Source organism: Furipterus horrens, unplaced genomic scaffold, assembly GCF_987537825.1.
Source record: "Furipterus horrens unplaced genomic scaffold, mFurHor1.1.pri manual_scaffold_4, whole genome shotgun sequence".
NCBI classification, from domain to species: Eukaryota; Metazoa; Chordata; class Mammalia; order Chiroptera; family Furipteridae; genus Furipterus; species Furipterus horrens.
Window position 1 is genome coordinate 150,182,091 of NW_028327174.1, and position 18,104 is coordinate 150,200,194.

Below are 18,104 nucleotides of genomic sequence, written 5' to 3' on the forward strand. Positions count from 1 at the left end.
CTCGTAGACCAGTATCAGTCTCCAGAAGTGTTTCTTGCCAACACATACAAAATAATATTTGTAATTATTATTACAAATAGCACACAAGAGTGGAAGAATAAACCTAGTCATTACCAAAGAAAACAGGCTCAGGAATTTGACCACCCCAAGACTCTGTCCCGCCACCCCAAGCAAGAGGCCTTCAATATCGCCATACACTTGGAATCCATACCTGTTACAAAGTTCCGTGTTGGAAAACTAGTTCCATACATGACACATAGATTCTCGTTAGTTTCCATCCCAGAGGTTGCCTTTCCCTAACCATTGAATTAGAACTAGATCTTACTCTGGAGTCTTTTGTTCTCTAACTGCAATAATGCTGAAACTACCCAAGAAAACAAAGAAAAAAATTGTTTCCCATTTCAGTGAAGCATTTCAAAACTTCTAGCCACATCAAACTTTTTAAAAATTGTAAATTATATGCTCTCTGTTGTTCCTCCTTTGCCCCCTCTGCCCGGTATCCCCTTCCCTCTAGCAATTCCCCCCCTTAGTTCATGTCCGTGGGTTATGCATATAAGTTCTTTGGCTTCTACATTTCCTATATGATTCTTAACATCCCCCTGTCTATTTTGTTCCTACCAATTATGCTTCTTAATCCCCACACTATTTCCTCCATTTTCCCCCTTCCCCTTCCCAGCTGATAACCCTCCAGATGATCTCCATATCTATGATTCTGTTCCTGTTTTAGTTGTTTGCTTAGGTTTTTGTTTTTTTTTTTTTTTTTTTTAAGTATATTTTATTGATTATATTGTTACAATAGTTCCAATTTTTTTTCCCCTTTGCTCCCCTCCGCCCAGCACCCCCCTTCCCCAACAATCCCCTCTCCAAGTCCATGCCCATGGGTCGTACATACAAGCTCTCCCGCCTCACCCTTTCATATATTCTTCTTCTTCTTTTTTTAAAAATAATTAATTAATTAGTTAAATATTTTAACAATAAAAAATAACAATCCCTCCCTCTCAGACTTGAGACCCTTTACAATCTTATAAAGGACAATGGACGAAGGTCTCGAGCTCCTCTAGCTGCTTCAAGCTGGACATGGTCGTCGTCCTACCTACCCGTGGGTCAAGAAATCCCTAATAAGAGTGGGGATGTGGAGGGGAGGGTGGCCTTCCCACAAGGGGAAGGATCGTGCAGACTCCAGGTTGGTTGGCTGTCTCTGGACAACGGCATGCTTGGTTTGACAGGCTGGCATCCTTGTTGTATTCTGGGGGCAACAGGGTTAAAGGACATCATTTAATCCGTAACCACTAGATGACAAAAGACAGGTATTAATTTTTCAATGTCCCACATTAGGGAAAAGAAGGGCTTCTTTGGAGGAAGGTGTGCCAGGTACATCTCACCTGTCCAAAACCCTTTTGCCCATTATACTTATTTTGGACTGAGGGAAATATTTTAGGTTTCCCCCATCTCAGGCCTCTGGGCTTTTTCTGTCCAAGCCATTAGGATAGAAAAGAGAAACCAGTTTTAAAGTGAAGCCCACAGACCACCCCGTTCTTCACCAACCCAGCCACTTAGTTCAGCCAAACCATTGAGTCTCAGGAGGCAGCAATGCAGACAGGATTAAGTGAGGCCTATGCATACAGATAATCACTCAGGTAATGAGATTGTAAGCTTATGCCCTTTGAAAACAGAAAACACATGTTAATTTATGTAACATAACCCACATACAAATCTCTAAATCTGTAGGACTGTCTTATCGGAAGGAAAATCCTTGTCCTTCTAATATTCACTGAACTTGCATTTCTATTCTTTATATTTTTATTCCCCCCCCACTAAAAAATTTTCTGTTTGTTTGTTTTTCCACTACAGTTGTCTCACTTTTTTTCCCCCTCTTGCTTCCCTGCACCCTGCCCCCCCCCACAGTCAGTCCCCACCCAGTTGTCCATGTCCATGGGTCATTCATACATGTTCTTTGACTAGACCCTTCCCCTTCTTACCCCTTCTCTCCCTCCCATCTCCCCCTTTGTTACTGTTAGTTTATTCCTTGTTTACATACCTCTGGTTCAATTTTGCTCATTTGTTTGTGTTGTTCATTAGTTTCCTGTAACAGGTGACAGCATAAGGTATTTTTCTTTTGTTGCCTGGCTTATTTCGCTAAGCATAATTCTCTCTAGTTCCAATCATGTTGTTGCAAATGGTAGAAGTTCCTTCTTTCTTTCAGTACTTATTCATTGTCATTTTCCCCCTTTGTACTCGTGTTCCTCTCTGTCTCTCTGTTTCTTCATCTTCTTAAAGCAGACCCTTTAGCATCTCTTGCAATGCTGGTTTGGTGGAGATGTATTCTTTTAGCCTTCTTTTGTCTTGGAAACTCCTTATTTCACCTTCCATTTTGAATGAAAGCCTTGCTGGGTAGAGTATTCTTGGTTGTAGGCCTTTGTTTTTCATTGCTTGGAATATTTTTTGCCATTCCCTTCTGGCTTGTAGTGTTTCTGCTGAGAAATCTGATGATAGCCTTATTGGAGCTCCCTTGTATGTTATTAGTTGTTTCTCTCTTGCTGCTTTTAGGATTCTCTCTTTGTCTTTGAATGTTGGCATTTTAATTATGATGTGTCTTGAAGTGGGCCTGTTGGGGTTCATCTTCATTGGGACCCTCTGTGCTTCCTGGACTTGCGTGACTCTTTCTCTCGTCATGTTAGGAAAGTTTTCTGTCATTAGTTTTTCAAAGAGGTTTTCTATCCCTTGCTCTTCTTCTTCTCCTTCTGGAATTCCTATGATACGGATATTATTACGTTTCATGTTGTCCTGCAGCTGTCTTAGAACCTCTTCAGTCTTGTTCAGTCTTTTTTCATTTTGTTGCATTGTCTGGGAGTTTTTGTGTAGGTTGTCCTCCAGCTCGCTGATCCGATCTTCTGCTTCCTCTAGCCTGCTTTTAATTCCTTCTACTGTGTTCTTCAATTCAGAGATCGTATTTTTCATTTCCTCCTGGCTCTTATTGATAGCTTCTATGTCCTTTTTCATGCTCACGTAATTTTCTGTGAGTTCCTTGTAGTTTTTCTGGAGTTCTTTGAAGTTTCCGCTGAGCTCATTCAGCTTCTCCATAATCCATGTTTTGAATTCCATATCTGATAGTTCGCTTCCCTCTATTTCATTTAGCACTCTTTCTGGGGATTCTACCTTTCCTTTTGATGGGAGGTTGTTTCTCTGTCTCCCCATTTTTTTGACTCCTATTGTTTGTTGGTGCTTCTTGGAATGATCTGCACTTCCTGAATCTGCCTCTGGTGGCGTCAGATCATGTACCAGTCTGGCCCTAGGCAGCCTGTTGGAGACTTCCAGGGATCTACTGCTGTTGTCTGTCTTCTTTGATTGTTAATCTATTCAATCTGTGATTAGCTGTCAGGCTTAAGAACTGTGGGTGTGGCAGCTTAATTCCTGTAGGCAGGGCTTTTGCTTCCCCTCAGGCTGACGCCACTTGGAGGGGAATGGTCTACCCGCAGTACTGGGGATGAGTCAGCACTGGGACCCAGTCAGCTGCTCCTCCAGTTCTCCCCTCAAAGCCACCGTGCCAAATTCTCCCCAAGTGTCTCCAGTCCTCTCTGCCTTCCCTCTGCTTGAGCCCAGGGTAAGTGGTGGCCAAAATATTTTCGTATGTGATCCACTTAAGAGCTCTTTTTCTCCTGCTGTTTCTCTCCAGCTAGCAAGAAAGCCTGTGGCTTTTCGCTTTTCACAGCTGATACTATTTTACTTTCCACTCTGTCGCTGTAGGCTGGGAAGCCCAGCTGGGGGTTTAGACCCTGCCCTTCTCAGGGGGAATCCCCGGCTGCTGAGCTGTTTCTCAGCCCCTTCAGCTGCCACCCGTGGGAGCCCAGCCAGCCCTTCCACGTCTCCGCACTCCCTACCGGTCACGTTGTGATGTAGCGGCCTTTTCTGTCTCTCCGTGGTTATAAGACTTCTCTCCAGCTGGTGTTCGGTTCGTTATTCCAGATGATTTCTCCAAAATTACATTGTAAATCCAGACTAGTTCTAGGAGGAAGTTAGTGTAGCTTCCACTTACTCCTCCGCCATCTTGTTTCTCTGTTTTTTTTTTTTTTTTTTTATTTAGATTCAGTTGTTGATAGTTGTGAATTTGTTGCCTTTTAAATGCTCATGGTTTTGATCTTCTCCTTTTTCTTAAAAAAGTCCCTTTAATATTTCCTGTAATAATGGCTTGGTGGTGATGAACTCCTTTAGCTTTACCTTGTCTGGGAAGCACTTTATCTGCCCTTCCATTCTAAAAGATAGCTTTGCTGGATAGAGTAATCTAGGCTGTAAGTCCTTGCTTTTCATCACCTTGAATACTTCTTGCCAGTCCCTTCTTGCCTGCAAAGTTTCTTTTGAAAAATCAGCTGATAGTCTTATAGGTACCCCTTTATAGGTAACACTCTGCTTTTCTCTTGCTGCTTTTAAGATTCTGTCTCTGTCTTTAGCCTTTGGCATTTTAAATATGATGTGTCTTGATGCGATCCTCTTTGAGTCCAACTTGTTTGGGACTCTCTGTGCTTCCCGGACTTGTATGTCTATTTCCTTCACCAAATTAGGGAAGTTTTCTTTCATTATTTTTTTAAATAAAATTTAAATTTCTTGCTCTTCCTCTTCAACTTCTGGCATGCCTATGATTCAGATGCTGGCAGATTTGGAGATGTTCCAGAGGTTCCTAAGCTTATCCTCAGGTTTTGTTTTGTTTTTTATTTCTTGTTTCGCTTTTTGTTCTGGTTGAATGTTTATCTCTTCTTTATGTTCCAAGTCATTGGTTTGGAACCCAGCTTTCTTCCCTTCTTTGTTGGTTTCATGTGAATTAATCTTTATTTCACTTAGTGTAATCTTCATTTCTTCCTTTATTTTTTTTTTGCCATACCCAAGGAGTTCTCTGAGCACCCCAATAACCAGTGTTTTGAATTCTACATCTGATAGGTTGGCTATCTCTGTTTTGCTTAACTCTTTTTCTGGAGTTTTGATCTGTTCTTTCATTTGGGCCATGTTTCTTTGTCTCCTCAATTTGACAGCCTCCCTGTGTTTGTTTCCGTGTACTAGGTAGAGCTACTTTGACTCCCAGTCTTTGCACACCTATTATGTTGTAAGGAGCAGTTCCTTAGGCACTTGTCAGTGTGGAGTAACCTGTTTCACTGCTTTGTGATGCTGTATGCAGGGGAGAGGTCAGAGAGGGAACTATGCTGCTGCTTGGCACTCACTGCTTTTCCAGTCGCTTCATCCCCTTCCAGTGTGTGACTGGCTATATGCTCTTTATATTTTAAATCATTTTGATTTGCAGGTGAAAGGCATATGCATTTCACCGCCCCCCTGATTTTAGATGTGACCCTGCATTTTGCTTTGGCCAGTGAAATGTGAACAGATGTTACATGTGTCACTTTCAAGGTGAAGCTCCTCTTTCTGTTTGTCATGGTGACCAGCATTTCTCCAGTTACAGGTGGCCCATCAGCCTGGATCCTGTAGTGAAGACAAATATGATGCTTCAGTCAATCCACCACATATAGCCTGTGTGAGAAATAAGCCTGTGCTGTTTTAAGCTACTGAGATCTGGGATTGTTTGTTATTGTAATATAACCCAGCCTGTCCTGACTATTACATCAAAGAGTCTAATGTGGCTCTATACTATAGAGACCTGAGGTTTCAATGTAGTTGAAGACATTGGAAAAATGTACCTCTGAAGTCACAAAGAGGTACCAAATGATTACTCTGTAACTAAAAGAACAATGTATATCATCTGTGGAATCAATATCTGTTTACAGACTAATTAAGTAATTAATTATTCAGTGGCATCACTAGTTTTCAGAACTTGATAGGATCTTAGAGATGACAAAGTCCAATGCTTTATCCAATACACAGCTCCCTATACCACTCCCAGAGAATAGTATGCCAGGATCTTCTTGAAAACCCACAGAGAGACAGTTTATGTCAGATGAAAGCAGTATACTCCATTTCCCAATAACTACTTAAAAGTTCTTTGTATATCAAGTTGACTTCTTTCTCTCTTATTGCAATGCTTTGGTTCTTTGAGTAAATTTAATCTCCCTTGCTACAAAGACCTAACATATTATCTTATTCTACTGTTGAAATATACACAGTTGTTGCACTATTTCTCAATGTCATTATTTCCAGACCATTCACTTTCCCAGTCACTTACCTTTGGGTCATTCTTCAGTCTAAGAGGACTCTAAATCTGTCATGCACTGTTCTCTACTCTCCTCCTTCTGCCAGGCTTTCCCCACCTGCCACCACTACCTTCCCAAGCTGGTTGCTGATGGAATGAAAGCCCTACCATAGTAAAAATAAATCCATAAAAGACACTTTTGATGTGACAGTCCTCTAAGAGATCAAAACCTCAAGAAGAATAGCTAATAGGTCTGGGACTATAACAACAACAACAACAACAACAAAAATTTGACAAATCCCTGAATTTTGCCTTCAGGGAGAAGTATTGGAACAATGGACTTATTGTATAATTGCAGCCCAGTGATTTTTTGGGACCACGACAGTCTGAAACCAGAGAAAGGAAACCAGCTGCAAGAAATTCCAAGAAACATCAACATGTGTGTACTTCTTGGAGGGAAATTTCCAGTGACTTCTGGGAACATTTAGTAACTTCTGTGCTTGCATATGTTTGGTGTGTAGAAGCAAGTGCTTACCCCAAAGGTATTCATTCAAAAGTTGACACAGTAAGTCTTTTACTTTCTTGTTTAAAAAAATGTGTCCTACTTTTTTTTGATTTATAAAAATGCTACGTTGCCACAGAAAGTATGGAAAACACAGAAAAAATATACATAAATAGAAATTAAATCAACTCTGACAGATACTCACACATTTAACGTATTTGTGTTTTCAATAGGTAATGGCATACCTATTAATGGTCATGTTTGGTGTAAAAAAATTATAGTTCAAAATTATTTGGCTGTGTCATTAAAATTTGTTTAAAAGGATTTAGAATTTTAAAGTTTGAAACCCGTATTTTCTGCTACAATTATTGAATTTATTTGAATTCCTTCACTTTACAGAAAAGGAAATCAAGAATAAACCCCATAACTGTTTCATGGCTGACCAAATTGTTAACGAAGCTTTCCAGTTTGGTTGTTTTCAGTGGCCTATTGGAAATATGTATCATTTTAAACTCAACATTTATAAAAACTAAACTCATTTTCCTCTCAAATCTGAGGTTTTTCCTAGTCAAGCAATTCTTTTTTGAAGAGATGAAGTAATGTTATTTTTCTGGTTCACCAGACTTATAACACCAATGCCTCTTCTTCACAACATATTCACAAAGATAGCAATTGCTCCTTCAAATTTTCTCTAGGATCTCATCTCTTCCACTTGAATTTTATGCTACTACCTTATGCCCCATCATCTGTGAAGCTGCTATTAAGGAAGACTTTAATTAATGCTCATCCACCTGCCTCCATCCCTCCTGACACGTTCTTATGGCTTTTTATCAGTTCTTTTATAAAATATATGAGAGCTCTTCATGGCTTATTGGCTCAGACCTAAACTCTTTGATCTAATGCCATTCATCTAAAAACTACTTAGCTATCTTCTCTTGCCAGGTACTGTGTGGGCAAGAAGTATAAAATTATGCACTTAACAGATAGGATTCCCTGCCGTATGGTGCCATAGTCCAGTGGGGGAGACAGGCAATAAAGTGAACAAAATAAAGGAGTGACTTGTGACAAGTATGCTGAAGGAAATAACCAGGATGCTGTGTCCAAGGATCACCGGGAGGGTCTACTGGTTGGTGGGTGAGGTATACATTGGAGGGGGTGACTAAAAGAGGAAGTGAGGAGACCAATAAAGAGGCTCCTCCCATTGTGTGAGCAGCAGATGAGGATGGTTTTGATTATTGTGGTAACAGTAGAGAGGGAAGTGGTCATATACTTAAGAAGTAGAAATGAGAGGACTTGTTAATGGATTTGATATGAAGGGGAAGGGAAAGGGCTGAATCAATGGTCATATCCAAATTCCTGGTTTAAATTGTTACCAGTAGACCTGGGGCTCTTGCGTCTAAAGGAAAAGAATTTCCTGAGACCCACAGAGGAGGATGTGGCTCTGTGGTATGGCTATTTGATGATGTACAATTAAGGGGGTTCCCCTCCTCACTTCCCAATGTCTCATCTCTCTCCATCTTGCCAAGGAAAAAGTCCAGGCTTATCCTCAGAAGGGCCAGGATGAAGCCCACTGTCCAGAGTTTATATTCTACACTAAAGCCCAGTCCAGTCCAGTATCCGGCTAGCTTAGGGTGTGTTTCTACCTATAGTCCATTTCAGGCTCCCTCCCAGAGTCTGCGTGTGGAGTTCCATGGCCATGGAGAGAACAGGCCAGTGCACCATGAGAGTGCAGGTCAAGAGAGAGGGGGGTGAGTGGGGCTTTCTTTGTTCCCCTGGAGTTAGAACCAGGGGCTTGGGTTTGGGATGGGCCTGGTGCCTTTAAAAAAAAAACCAATCAACTTCCAGGCTAATCCTAACCAACCCCTTCTTTCCTCAGGCTAGACCAACAGGCCTCTTTGGTCAAGTACCTTCCCCTGAGCCATTTTGACTTCTCCTGTGCATGTGCTTGCCTTCCCCTGCTCTCATTTGGCAATATGGTACCAGAGTGGGCAAGGGAGGAGTGTTAATCCTCTTGGTGGAGCACATGCTGTGGTTCCCTGGAGTGTGAAACTGTAGCTTCCAGGCGAAGCAAACAGGCTTATGTTAACCATTTTATTAAACTCAATGTCTAGTTTCCTTTTGCTCCCCTTTCCCAGCTAAATACCCATGGTAACAGTGGCAACAGTTCTAAGATGAGGAATAGGAGAGAAGAGTGGATTTGAGGAGTTGAAAACAACAGTCCCATGTTGGATCTAACAAACCATCTAGGAAGGAGGAGGAAGCAGCCCTGGGCTCACAATAGTAACAGCACCAGGGAGCAGGCTCCCCTGACCCCTCTCCTAAGCCCAGCTCTCCCTGAGAGAACCCAACCCTCTGGGCACCAGTGGCTGATCCTTATCCCAGTTGGGGACCCAGCACAGAGCAGTTTTGGCCTTGGCCTGTTGAGTTCTCTTCTACAACCTCCAGGGCAGGAAAAGTCTGGCCACAGCTTTCCCCCCAAAGCACCTGCTCCTAACCCTCTGCCAGCGTGAGCAGAAGGGACAGAGAGAAGATGTCTCCCAAAGACTTCCCCATCTTGCAGGGCCACTCTCTCTAGACTGCCTGAGGAATAGAAAGGAGGGGAGCTCCTCTTTCCCATCCCTCCAATGGTGGGAGTCTTTCCCAAGAAGGAGTCGTCGTTCGTTGGCAGCCATCCGTCTCGAGAGACGATGGTGTAGCTTCTTAAGAGTCTATCTGCATCGCCGAGAATGGTTGTGCAGTCCGACTCGGGAGTGACACGGTATCTGTCTCCTCCCGTGTTGAATCGACATCTTGCGATGACGCTGGAGTGTCCTCTCCAGTGGAGCTGAAGCTACAGAGCCTGGGCAGGGTGATATGGAGGGTCTGCTGTTGCCCATGCAGCAGACCCCCCCTCTCTTCGCAGCTGAAGGATCCAAGGGAAAGACGGAGTCAATACAGCTTGGCTTCAGGTGCGCCGCAGGAGTTGCCGGTGTTGACTACAACATCAAACCGCCTTAGGGACTCCGGCTCCGGATTTTCTGTCGGGGTTTACTCCCTTAGCCTTTCCCCTGAAGAGGTATGCCGCAAGGCAGCGGAGGTTTTTTGGAATCAGAGTTTTCCTTCTCTGATGTGCCCTGACTGGAAGATCGAACCAGCGACACTTAGCTCGCAGGCCGACGCTCAATCCACTGAGCCAAAATTGCCCCCATAATTCCCTGTTGACTGAGGGGAGCAGATCTGCCTCTCTCTGATTTGGAGGATGTGTTCTCCCTGCTATGAGCAGAGGGGCAAAATCAGCCCCTCCCTCCCTAGTCCATGGCCATTCTGAGGCTGAGTGCTGGCATCCTGTCCTCTCCAGCATTATGGGCTAGAGCCTGTCCCGTGGGGGTGGGACCTCTGGCTGGATGGCTCCCTGCTCCCCTCCAGGTGGCCCTTCCTGAACAAGTTGAACCAGATCTGCCTCCCTTGTCACCTAACATGTGTTCTGTAGCCCTTGGAACTTGCTTCCAGCTGGCTACTGTCACGTCAGCCACCCAGGTGAAGCTCTTGATTGCTTGGAAAGAGATACTACTGCATTATTACTGCTGGTGCTTTTGCCATTATCAGTCAGGCTGCCCAGAATATGCAAAATGCCTCCTCTGAGGGCTCAGTCTGGTCAGAGACCATGGGTGCTGCCTGCAGCTGGGGCAGGCTCAGCTCTCCTGCTTCCAGGGACAGCTCCCTTGGACCCAGAGCAGGCTCTCTTCCCAGACTGGGAGAAGGGACATTGGACAAAGACAAGAACATCTGCTACCTGACACATTCTTGCCTGGTGCTCTCCAACATCCTGGTCACTGACCCCATTCAGAAGTAATGGTGGACCAACCCCTCATCATGAGGACAACCAAACCACATATGGAGAACCTGGGAGGATGCCCTTGGCTGCAGCTGTGACCAGGAGCAGGCCATGAAGTCCCAACCTTGTTTGATCCCCACCTAATGACTTCTGAATTTGATTGTTCAAGAAATAAAAGGAAATGGAAATGGGAACTGTACCTTCTCTCATTACTTTAATGCATGCCCATCTAGTTATGGTCATTCAGGACTTGAGAGCTATTTGTACCACATATTGCCCTTAATGTGTATAATGCCTTTATTTTTAAAAAATATTTTATTTATTTATTTCTAGAGCTAGGGGAAGGGTGGGAGAAAGAGAGGGAGAGAAACATCAATCTTCTGCTCTCATATGCGCCCCAACTGGTGACCAGGCCTACAATACAGGCTTGTGCCCTGACCGGATATCAAACTAGTGACCTTTCACTTTGCAGGATGTTGCTCAACCAACTGAGCCACGCCTGTCAGGGCATGTGATGCCTTTAAATATGCCTTCCCAATAAGAGTGAGACTGGGCTGAGAACAGGGGTTTTGCCATCTCCTTCTTTGGGTCTACGACTCTTCTTTTTGCCTAGAGCTAGTAAGGCTGCAAGCTCCTTCCTGGTTCCCTTCTGAAGGCCTCTGACTGAAAGCTCCGCCTTGGGAGGAAAACTCTCAGCTTTAGTTCTGGCCTTGCCTGATAGTCTTCCCAGAGCTCCAGGCCAGCCCTATCAGTTATTTGCACAGGGATGCCTAAGGGGAGGGTGGAGGGGGAGAGGGGAGGCTGGAAGGGGTAGGGAGAGTTGTTTATGAGGCCCCTGGCCTTAGGACTGTGAGCTCACTTCCTACATCTCAGGAGAATAAAGTACTTGCTCCAGGAGGAAGATCTGGGTTTTCAGACTTTGGTTTGGAAGGGAAATGATTATAAAAGGTTAGTCACTCAGGCATTTCACAATGCATAAAGGAAACAGTGGATGACTGACTAATAGAAATTACGGGATGGCTCCACCCTCTTGCTGAAATGACATATTCTTTTGAATGCTTTGGGTAATTTCACAACACGTAGTGCTCATAGTGTTCGCTGGAAGCAACTTTCTATTGCTGAGGATGCAAATAGGAGTAATTAGAATATCCTTCCCATCTCTCTCATTATCTGCTCAGCTCCCCTCTGTAACCAGTCTCTTCCACTTGTTTTTCTTCTTGAAGTTTTCATGCCTTCAATAATACATTTATTTATGCAAGTGGGACAATGGTAGACAAACTGAATAGGAAAAAAGTAAGTTTAATTATGCAGTATTTGAAGCTTGAATTCTAGTAAAACAAAACTGTCTTCCTCCTGTCTCTCACTGAGAAGCATTTATGTTGACACAGTGCCACCTTCTGGCTTCTAGAATCTCTGCAGCCGAATCTAATTGCCTTCTATTTGGTTGTCCTTGACCACTGCTGCTAATTTAACTCATTCATTCAGAATACTTCCGTTGTGTGCTTACTTCGTGCCAGACACTGTGCTAGGGGTACAAAAAAATGTGGCCACTGCCCTTTCTAGTGTGGTGGTTCTTACACTTGGCACAAATTAGAATCATCTCAGGAAATGTTTAAAATGCAGATTCCTAGGCTCTGCCCTGCAAAAATTCTGAGTTGATGGGCCTGGCATAAGACCGAGGAGCCTGTATTTTAAACAAACATCACAAGTGATTCTGAAACATGGAGGTCATGGATCACATTTCAAGAAACACTAATGATGAAGAAGCAGACAGTGAAATTCACTATTGCCATGTAGTCTGGCAAATACCACAAAGTATGGACAGGGTCTGCTGGAGGCACAGAGAAGGGACATCTAATCAAGCTAGGGAAAAATTGGAGACTTCCCAGAGGTACGACTCTAGATAAATAGGAGCTGACAAGATGAAGAAGGGGAACAGGAGATGCAGGCAGAGGGTGTAGCATATGCAAAGGCAAGGGGGAAGGAAACCGCACAGGACTTGCAAGTAGTGTGAAAAGCTAGAGAAAAGTGCATTGGAGTATCAGAAAATGAAGGCCTGGGATACAAAACTAACTATCCTCAAAGCTCTGGGGAATGTGGTAACTTTTTAAACAGGATAACTTGTTCAGGTCTGCAATCTTAGGAAAAATTCCTCTAATGGCAACGATAAGGGGGCAGTACTAAGGACAGGGGATTGTTTTGGAAAGAAGTGCCAGGGCAGGCAGAAGAGGGTGAAGCAGGGATAAATGGTGACAGGAGATTTGACTTTGGGTGGTGAGCACACAATATAATACACAGATGATGTATCATAGAATTGTACACCTGAAACATGTATAATTTTGTTAACTAATGTCACCCCAATAAATTCAAAAATAATTTTTTAAAAAGAAGTGGCAGGGCAATGGCAGAGAATTAAGAGGAGGGAGCAGATATGGAAGGAGTTAAGGAGGTACAGACAGGAGAACCTACTACAAGACAAGGCACATAGAGGGAGGGACAAGGTTGGGGAAAGGCAGGGAAGACAGAAAAGGGAAAGAGGAAATGGATAGTGATCCTTTCTAATGTAATTGTCACTGTCCTCTTCTGCCATTAGTAGTGTGATATTAATTCTTCCTTTACCCAGCTGGGCCTCAGTTGTTCCATCTGTAAAATATGAATCACAATAGTATCTATCTTATAGGATTGTTGTGAGGATTAAATGAATAAATACATACAAGGTACTTAACAAAAGTACCTAACACACGATAAGACAATAAAGGTTAGCTGTTGTTTCATTATTTTTAAATATTACCCATAATAATATTTTTTGTCATATTACTAACTGATTGTGGTACTTCAGACCATTGTTTCCAATGCTTTACTCTCTCCATGGTTTAGCATTTTACATCCATGTTCTTTACTAAGTGACTTTGCAGTACCTCCCACTAGTACAGAGCAAATTCCTCTGATTGGCATCCATGACTTGCTCTGGTCAATGCAGTGTTAGTGTCACTAAGACACAAGCAGGCTTTAATGTGCGTGTGAGGGCTGGCTTGCTCTTTTGTGCTTAGGCCATTCACCAACCATGACCAAGACCAGAATGTGGAAGACCAGCCTCAATGCAGAGGGGGCCGAGCCAACCCATAGACTTGTGAGCAAGAAAGTAAATGTTTTTGGTTGTGTGTCACTGAGATATGAGTGCTTTCATTTCAGAGCATTATTGCAACAATTGCCAACTAATACACTGATAAGGCCAAATTTTTACATTGATTCAGAGCTCTTGTGTTTCTATATTAGGCTTCTTGCAAGCAGAGGCTGCCTAGGCACCCTAGATCTCTGACAGTATCCATTCCATCTAGCCTTTGTCCAGAGCAATCATTTTAGAGGATTCCTAACTTGTAGCCACTGAGGGGTTACTTTGGGTGTCTTCATATCCCCGAGAAGAGAGGCATGAGCTAGAAAAGTGGCAGGTGCCCAACCCACTTCTGCTTATACTCTTCCTTCCCATTGACCAAACTCAACTCATGGCTCTGACCACGGAATGACCCATAAAACTAACTTTAATGATATGTTTGAAGCCTAGGAGCAGGTTCATCTTGACCTCCAACCATCCTGAGAGCAGCAATGTTCCCAAGGCCATTTTCTGGGTGGAATGGCTCCTAGGGTGGGTCTTCACTCCCTTTGTCACAGAGGTCTTGGATCTCTGTGCATTTCTCAGTTGTACCTGATCAACCTCTTCATTCTTGACAGCACAGTGGGAAGGACTAGCTCTGCTGCTTGTCTGATTAAACTGGCTGCCTCTCAGTTTTCTGTCTGTAAAATGGAGAGAATAGGACCTGCCCCCAATCATTACCTAGTTATTTTAAGGATCAAATAAGAAACACTCTCACAACTGTGAAATGAAATAGAAGTGATAAGTCCTGTCACTAAACACATCATTACTGAGCAGGGAGAATTTGGGAATGGCTCCTCCTTCTGTTTGCTTCAAGAACGGCAACACACCACTGAGGAGCAGCCTTAATCCAGAATAGGGAGTTGGAGTACCACCGGGTGTTGTCCTATTTCAAGTCCCCTCTATCAATTGCTTAATGATTCACTCTCCTCCTGGTTGCATTTGCACCACTTTCACTTCCCTCAGTTTGATACCTGTCTGGGCACGGAATCTTTACAGCAGCTTAGAATTCTCCTCCAGACCAGTCGTAAATTCTTACCCAAAAGCAGGGCTGTTCATCACTGTGGGCCTTTCCTGGAGAAAACTTGTTGGAGTTTTAGAACAGACTGGATTCTAGAAGAATTAATCTTTTTCCTTTTTGCTTGTCAATTAGTGCTCATTGAAAAAATTTTTCATGTTTATCCACATATTCTGTGTTGTTCTCCGGATCTGTGAACTATAAACCCAAGGCAAAACTGTAAGGACAGCAGGGTTAGTCTTGAGGGTCCTTCCACCCACCTTTCTATACACCCGGTTTTCTTTAAAAGCACCAGTAGCCTGAAACCAGGTTGTCCTCGAAGCCCCTCCCATTACATTCAAATCCTCTCTGTGCCCAAGGCATCTAGTTCTGCTATCTGCTAGGACTAGTTTGAGTAATTACTTTTTAAAATAAGTTATCTGCTCAATGATAGTATCATAATGTGCAACTACATCTGTTTTAATAGCAATCTTTAAAATCTTGAGGTTGGCCCTGGCCAGGTAGCTCAGTTGTTTAGAGCATCATCTTGATATGCCAAGGTGGAGAGTTTGATCCCCAGTCAGAACATATACAAGAATCAACCAATGAATGCATGAATGAGTGGAACAACATATTGATGTGTTGTTTTTTTCTTTCCCTCCCTGCCTCTCTGTCTCTAAAATCAGTTAATTAAAAAAAAAAAAAGATGCTGAGATGTGATTGAGACTATTTAAATCTATAGATGATTTTGACATTGTAACAATATTGACTGTTTTGACACATAAATATGGTAAATGTCTCTCTATTTATTTAGGTCTCCTAAAATTTTCCCCAGGAATGTTCTATAGTTTCCAGTATTCAGTTCTTGCATTCCAATATGTTCAATTTACCCATAAGTATTTTTTACTTTGATGCTATTATAAAAGGCATTTTAAAGAGCTTTTTATTTGCAATTACCTGTTGCTGGTGTATAGAAATACTGTCATTTGTATTTGATCTTGATTTCTGCAATCGGAACTCATTAGTTCTGGTATCTTTTGTAGACTCCTTAGGTTTCCTACTTAAAAGCTCATTTGTGAATAAGAGTTTTGTTTCTTCCTTCCCAATTTTTCTTGCCTTACTGCACTGACTAGGACATCCAGAAGAATATTAAATAGACATCATGAGAGCAAATATCTTTATTTTGTACCCATATTTGGGAGAGTACATTCACCATTAATGATGATGTTACTTTTAGGTTTTGTTTGTTTGTTTCTTCCTTGCATACTAACTGTTCTTTGGTATCTTGTTGAATGCTGTGCCTTAGAACATGGTCATTGTAAATATTCTGCAAGTGCATGAAAAGTAAAATGTTTATAGCAACATTGTTCATAACAGCCAAAAGGTAGGTACAACTCAAATGTACTTCAACAGATGAAAGGATAAACGAAATATTGTATTTCCATACAATGGAAGTTTATTTGGCCATAAAAAGGAATGAACCACTGATTATACGCTATAAAAATGGGTGAACAGTGACAACACTATACTAAGAAAAAGAAGCCAGGGACCACATATTACACAATCCAATTCACATGTAAACCAGAATAGGGAAATTTATAGAGACAGAAAGTAGATTAGTGGATGCTTAGGGCTTGGGAATATGTGGGGTGAAGGGGAATAGACTGGTCACAGCTAAAGTGTACAGAGTTTCTTTTAGAGGTATGAAAATTCCCATGCACTGTTAGTGGAAATGTAATGTGCTGTGGTCATTTTGGAAAATAGTCTGACAATTTCTCAAACAATTAAACAATCATGTACAAGTTTTTGTGTAGACATGTTTTCAGTTCCTTTGGGTATATTCTTAGGAGTGGAATTGGGTTATATGGTAGTTGAAAAATCAACTCACTGTAGTCTAAATTTGCATTTGTTTTATTGTAAGTATGGTTGAACATCTTTTCATGTATTTAAGGGTTCTTTATTTTCATTTCTTTTTTGGTGAACTGTGTTTATAATTCTTGCTTATTTTCCACAGAGCAGTTTTCCTTTTCTTCTCCATCTTTTGAAGCCCTTTATATATACATATATATATGAGGGATACTTACAGTGGTGTGCTAAAGCTTGCTAGTGCCATCTTGTAAGTGCTGACTGTTAAATTTTCAGGAATTTTGTGAGCTAGTGGATGTCATACCGATACAGTTGATGTCATCTTGGCAACTTAAAACTTGCCAGGGTCATTATATAATGTCTAATCACTGGCTTGTATGTGTGAAACTAATATAATATTGTACATCAACTGCAATTAAAAATTAAAAGTTTCTTTTTAAACTTGCTATGGTGAGAATATTTATGCCATGGTAGTTGGCAAATGTTATAAATCAGAGCTTCTCCTCACTCTTCCTACCAGAATACACCACTGGACATTAATCCTTTGTCCATAATATAAGCTGGAAATATTTTTCCCAGTTTTTAATTTGTCTTTTTATTTTGCTTATAATGTGTTTTGCTATGAAAACATTTAGTTGTTGCTGCTGGGTTTTTTTAACTAAAAAAATATTTATTTTATTGATTTAGAGGGGGGGGGAGAGAGAGAGAGAGAGAGAGAGAGAGAGAGAGAGAGAGAGAGAGAGAGAGAGAGAGAGATAAACATCGATTTGTTGTTTCACTTACTTTTGCATTCACTGGCTGCTTCTTGCATGTGCCCTGACCGGGATTGAACCCCTAACCTTGGCATATAGGGATGATGCTCCTGCTGCTGCAGCTGCCACTGCCCCTGCTGTTGCTGCTGCTGCCACCACACCGCATCCTCTCCGCCCCAGCTCCGCCCCTCCTACCTACCTGTCTGGATGAGTATTTCTTCTTTATATCTTTGTTTTCTGGACTTACATGCAGTTTGATTTTCTGGAACTTCTGGTTATCTCTAGTTTTGAGGTAGTTATATTCCTTCTTAGTTGTGAAAAGAGACTCAGCGTATCTGTTAGACCTCCACCTTGAGCAGAAATCTCAGAACTTCTTATAGGTTTGGATGTTTCTTACATTGATAACATTCACCCATTTTTCTTCCTAAATAGCTTGCCTCTCCTATCAGCCTCCTTCAGTGTTTGCTCCTTAGGCTCTAAATGTTGGAGAACTCCCAAAGTCAGATTTCAGAACTCTTCTCCTACCATCTAAACTTACTCCTTAAGTGAGTTTATATAATCTCATAAATTTAAATATACCAACAATCCCAAATTTTATATCTCCAGCCTGGACTCCATATTCTGTCCTCAAAATTTGTGTTACCAAGCAAAGCAGGGCTCGTTCACAAAGTGCCTTTGTGTATGACCCAACAATTAGTGTTCAGAAAAACAGGTCTTTATTTATAATATTCCAACCTTGGGTGAGCTGGGAGCACCTCTGCTTGGAGCCCTGACACCCAGCACTTCCCTTGCTCCCCAAAAGGCAATAAGCCAAAACCAAGCCCAATAGTTCTCCACTCCTTATCTGTCAGCTGTCTCTTTCAGGAGTTGGGGCACGTTGTCATCAGCCTCCATA